The sequence below is a fragment of the Mandrillus leucophaeus genome, unplaced genomic scaffold, assembly GCF_000951045.1.
Source record: "Mandrillus leucophaeus isolate KB7577 unplaced genomic scaffold, Mleu.le_1.0 Scaffold1751, whole genome shotgun sequence".
NCBI lineage: Eukaryota > Metazoa > Chordata > Mammalia > Primates > Cercopithecidae > Mandrillus > Mandrillus leucophaeus.
The window spans coordinates 1-6163 of NW_012101756.1; the positions used below are offsets into that span (position 1 = coordinate 1).

Below are 6163 nucleotides of genomic sequence, written 5' to 3' on the forward strand. Positions count from 1 at the left end.
AGAATCGCTTGAACCTGGGAGGCGGAGATTGCAGTGAGCCAAGATCACACCACTGCACTCCAGCCTGCGTGACAGAGTGAGACTCCATCTATAAGAAAAGAGTAATAAAAATAGAATGAAATAAACACTAACAATTGTAAGTGTTAAAGAGGATGTGGAGCAGTCAGAAGTCCTCTGGCCTGTGCAAACCCATTTTAGTATACAGGCAAAAGAGAAGCTTATAGGTGTTTGCCAAGTGTTTGCAGCAGCATTATTTATAATATCCCCAAACTGAAAATAGCCTAAATATCCATCGATAGTAGATGACTGACAATAAACAAATGGTGGCATATTCCTAAAATGTAACACTAAATCGCAATGAAAATTAACTCACTACGGTTACCTATAACAATGGGCATGAATCTCACTAAATTTTATTAAAATGAAGAGTCCCAAAACAGATAAATACAGATTTTATGATTTCATTTTATAAAAGTTAGCAAAACTGATCTATGTAGCTAGGAGTCAAGATAATTGTTAATATGGAGGAGGAAGATCAGAGATAATCACTGAGAAAGGACATCAGAGCGACTTCTAAGGTCCTAGTAATATTTTATTTCTTAAGCTAGGTGGATATGGGAAAAGCTGGAAACGAATTTTTATTAATAATCCTTGTTTTTCAGTCCTCTCTCTGAGCTCTTTGTCATATGACTTTAGAGTTTCTCTGATAAAGGCAGACTATATCTCCCTATATGACTTGTTTTAATTAATGAATGCGGCAGAAATGAAGATATGTCTGTTCAAAGCCTAGGCTTCAAAGGCCCTCACACATTTTTTTAAATATTTCATTTTAAATGTCTGTGGGTACATAATAGATGTTTAAATATCTCATGAGGTACATGAGATATGTTGATAGAGGCAGGCAGTGTATAATAATCACATCATGGGAAATGGGGTGTCCATCTCCTTAAGCATTTATCCTTTGTGTTACAAAAATCTGCAATGCTTCATGCATCTGTGTGCCATCCTTGAGCAGAGGCTATGCTAATCTCTGTAACCTTTCAATTTTAGTGTATGTGCTGCTGAAGTAAGCACCCACATGCATTTCTATTTGCTTTTGAGCATTTCTGCAATCACTATGAGTAGAACATGTCTGTGTTAGCTACACAAAAGGAGGATGGATGGGCTGTAGAGCAGAATATACCAGATGTCTTACTCTGGTTGTGTTGTTGTAACAAAATACTTTAGACTAGGTAATTTATAGAGCACAGAAATGTATTTTTCATGGAAGCTGGAACCCAAGATCAACGCACCAGCAGGTTCGGATCTAGTAAGGGCCTCATCTCTCTTTCCAAGTTGGTGCCTTGTTGCTGCATCCTCTGAAGAAGAGGAATGCTGTGTCCTCACCAAGTAGAAAAGGTGGAAAGGTTGGAAGGACAAAGGAGAGAGAGGCAAACTCCCTCCATTGTGTCCTTTCATACTGATATTAATCCACCCATGAGGGCAGAACCCTCATGACCTGAATACCTCCCCAAAACCCATCCTCCCAACACTTGCATTGGGGATTATGTTTCTACCAGATAAAGTGTGGGGATACATTCAGACCATAACATCAGGTAAGCTGCCCCCATCAAATGCAGCCTATAGCGAGCCCCTGTTGGTATTTGCAAATGCACAAGTAAGCAGCTAAACTGCAAACATAGGAGTAATGCCAGACATGTGGGTTCTGCTCTTGGCTGGATTTGGTAGGGACATTATTATTTGCTTAAATTTTTTTCAAAAAAGTATGTTTAACAAAAACATTTTCAAAGAAAACAAAAGTTTTAATTTTGAATAGGTAAAATAAACTTATTCCTGCTAAAATTCAATCATGGCATGATTTCTTTTTTATGCATTTATGTTTATAACCCACATAAAACATAAAACTTATGAAACTCTTCTAAGAATGTCTAACACATTACCTATGTAGGTATCACGGTGCAGATGATGCTGAGGCCGGGCTGGCTGAAGAAGAGCAGCATGAAGATGCTGTACTCACACAGCGGCTGGCCCCCAGGTTACCCGCCCTTCATGTACGTGGCGATGGTCACCTGGCTCACCAGCAAAGTGAACAACAGGTCGGTGGCGGCCAGCCGCATACCAGTGTGTAGAAGGCGGTCTCCTTTTGCTCCTTGCGTGACTTGCACAGCAGCACGATGGCCACCAGGTTGCCCACCACCCCGAAAATGGACGATCCCAGGCTGTCCAGCAGAGTGGGCTCCAGGCGAGGGACACATTGACCTGGGAAGGGGTTAACATGACGGTGGCTGGTGGTGTGCAGCCCTGGAGTGTGAAGCTGAGTCTGGGGATGACAGAAGAGAGACAAAGCCTCCATGAGTGAAATGACCACCTGCAGGATGTCAGAGCCACGCCCAGGAAATGGGATGCTAACATGACAAAGGAGGACCTCAGTCCCACCCTCTGGATTGCAACCACTTACCAACTGCAGCCACCCAAATCTCCAGGTTCCCTCTGCTCTGCTCCTGCCAGTGGCACACCATTGCTGATCTTAATATTTATAAACTGAGCCTCCCATTCCTCTTCCTCCCCCTAGCCTATCTCACTCCCCTGACGAGAGCCATCTCCAGGGAAAGATACTATTCCCGACAGATTCTGAGTTAATAAAATGCTCACCGAAACCCTGGAAGACAATTTGGGGAGTGCTCTTTTTCCTCCTTGGCTCCTCTGGCAGTGCCCATCTCCACGCCTTCTACCCAATGGCCCAAATCCCATGTCAAGTGTAGCGGCCTCAGTGGTGGCTGCTCCAAGACCCCCCACGGTCGGCTCTCAGCTGTCCTGGACCAGCCTCCAGCCTGCCTTCACCTCGTCCCACTCAGCCTGGAAAGTGCCAGGGCTTTGGCTTCTGAGAGCTGGGTCTCAGTGGCTGCGATTTAGGGATCTGAAGACAGAGTGGCCAGTTTTCAAAAAAGTGGGAAACGAGGGCCAGCGGGATGGATCTGGAAAGACTAGTGCTGGGTTACTTGTTCGTTTTTTTTCCTTCCTTCAAACATGAGTCCCAGCTTTGCTGTGCCCGCTGGTGTAGGCTGCGGGAGGACAGCATCCAGGTGTGGCTGCACGTGCAGGTGGCACAGAGCCTGGGTCCCAGCTCTGGCCGCCGTCCGCCCCAGCCGGCAGCGTGGGCAGCTACTGAGGTTGGCGGCTGTCACTCACTGATATTTATAAAGTACTCCACCCTTGGCTGGGCATGGAGGCTCACGCCTGTAATCCCACCACTTTGGGAGGCCAAGGCAGGTGGATCACCTGAGGTCAAGAGTTGGAGACCAGCCTGGCCAATATGGCAAAACCCTGCCTCTACTAAAAATATTAGAATTAGCCGAGTGTGGTGGTGGGTGCCTGTAATCCCAGCTACTTGGGAGGTTGAGGCAGGAGAATCGCTTGAACCCGGGAGGCGAAGGTTACAGTGAGCCGAGATCAGGCCACTGCACTCCACCCTGGGCAAAAGAGCAAGACTCTACCTCAAAAAAAAAACCAAAAACCAAAAACCAAAACCTGCTCCTCCACACACTAGCAGCAGAATATAGCAGAACATTTAGGTGTCCACAGAACATAAACCAAGATGGACTGTATCCTGGATTTCAACAAACATTAGAGTTTTAAAAGAACTGAAATCATGTAAAATGTATCCTCTAGTCAAAATGGCATCCAATTAAAAATAAAAAAGATAACAGCAAAATCTTAAATATTTGAAAGATAAACAGCACACATTTTAGTTTTTTTTTTAAAATTTTTATTTAAGTTCTGGGGTACATGTGCAGGATGCGCAGGTTTGTTACATAGGTAAATTTGTGCCATGGTGGTTTGCTGTACCTATCAACCCATCGCCTCAGCATTAAACCCAGCATGCATTAACTATTTTTCCTGATGCTCTCCCTCTCCCTCCTCAATCCAGGGGCCCCACTGTCTGTTGTTTCCTTCCCTGTGTCCATGTGTTCTCATTGTTCAGGTCCTAATTAAGTGGGAACATTAGGTGTTTGGCTTTCTGTTTCTGCATTAGTTTCCTGAGGATAATGGCTTCCTGTTCCATCCATGTCCCTGCAAAGGACATGATCTCATTCTTTTTTTATGGCTGCATAGTATTCCATGTTGTATGTGTACCACATTTTCTTCATCCAGTCTATCACTGATGGACATTTGAAATGATTCCATGTCTTTGCCATTGTGAATAGCGCTAAACAGCAAGCACACTTCTAAGGGGAACGTCTCAAGGGAAACAATTAAATATATTAAAGTGAATAAAAATACATTATCATCAAAGTTTATTTAACACAGGTAAAGCCAGTGCTGGCAGGAAAATGTATTTCACTAGCTGTGTATAATGGAAAAGTAGAAATTTCTCAAATAAAAACTTGAGCTATCACATCAAGAAAGTAGAAAATAGTAGCAAAATAAAGCCAAAACAAATATAAGAAGAAGCCTGAGCTGTGAGCTACAGCTGTGGCCACCCTCAACAGCATCGCCACGAGTGTCTTGTGAGCTTCCCTCAGAGGAGCCGTTCAGCATCCTCCAGTTCCAGGCGCTCTAGCCACAGACCTGCTTCAAGAGGCTTTTTCCAACCAGAGGCCTCTCCTCCATAGCCTGAAGGCTCAGCCAATTCCCACGAAGTTTGCCGGGAACGCAAGGCTGTTACTGACATTTGTGGCACTGAGACTTGCGCGGGCAGGTTGCACACATTGGTCACTGTTTGCGCCACGTTATCCCAAGAAGTAATTTCATAGTTTATTTAAATTTTTTAACAAAAATGTAGCATAGATTTTTTTTTAAATTGCATATTTTATTTAACTCAATATATCCAAAATATTGGGTCAACATGTAATCAATATAAAAATTATTACAGATAGTTTGAATTCTTTTTTCATATGAAATCTTTGAAATCCATTGTGTATAACATTTTAGTACATCTCAACTCAAATGTGAAATTTTCATGGAGAGTATCTGACCTGTATTTAGATTAATAAAAATTGCAGTTAAAAAGTTTAACACAGATTTAGCTTGCAAATCAGATCTCGGCTTAGTGGCCAGGCAGCCAACCCCCGAGGAGCCACCTGCTGGCGTCCCCAGCACCCAAGAGTTGAGGATGTCCTAAAAACCCATCATGCCTGCCCCCAGCAGCACCCCCGGCTCCAGCACCCCTGGGCCGGGCACCCCGGTCCCTACAGGAAGCATCCTGTCGCCGTCGGGCTCAGTGCCAGGAGCCGCTGTCCCTTTCGGACCACTGTTTAACGACTTTGGACCGCCTTCCATCCGGTGTGTGCAGGCCATGAAACCACCTGGCGCCCAGGGCTGCCAGAGCACCCACCCGGAACTGCTGTCGGTCACAGGGGAGATGGGCAAAGGGATCTGGACCACCTATGCTGGCAGCGAGAGCACCACGAAGCACCTGAAGAGAGGGATCATCCATCCCTAGTCAGAGTGCCTGCCAGAGACAGGGCAGAACCCACGTACTTAACAGGAAGCTCCTAAGCCTCCATGTCTGGACTTTTCCTGGCCACTCCAGAGCACCTGCTTCTCCCTGGCCCTCATCCCTAGTTGCACTAACCATCCTGGGCTTCCTGTCCTGTGTCTCTTGATGGTGCCCTCCAGGAACCAAGGGGCGGCTCTCACTCCAGGTGGCAGCACTAACGATCCCCCTTCCCCCACCAACCCGGCCAATTCAAGAAGAATTAGCAGCGAGGTCCTCGTGAGTCCCACCCATGACCTGCCCACAGTGTTGCCCACTGGAACTTTCTGCGGCCTCCACCACTCAGCCCTTCCCAGCACTTCTCCCACGTGCCCCGAGCCTCCTTCTCCCTCAGCACGGGCTCAGACCTCAGGCCTGACACTTCCCTGCCTTGTGTCTTTTGCTAAATATGACCTTTCTATATTAATAAAAGATGATTTGGACTTATGCTCTCTAAAAAAAAGTTTAATATAAAAGAGAAATAAAGGGAAATTTAGCAAAGGAATGTATAGAAGAATGTTTAAATACTCAGAGATGCCATTACTAATAGATATGAGATCATCAGATATTTCATTTACTTATGATTGTTTGTATTATTTTGTTTTATGTATTTATTTTTATTATACTTTAAGTTCTAGGGTACATGTGCACAACGTGCAGGTTTGTTACATATGTTTACATGTGCCC

General features: G+C 45.0%; 1 pseudogene; it reads left to right on the forward strand.

The window, feature by feature from the left end:
• Nucleotides 1-5131: 5131 nt before the first annotated feature.
• Nucleotides 5132-5443, forward strand: LOC105537589 (annotated as a pseudogene).
• The last annotated feature ends 720 nt before the right edge of the window (nt 5444-6163 follow it).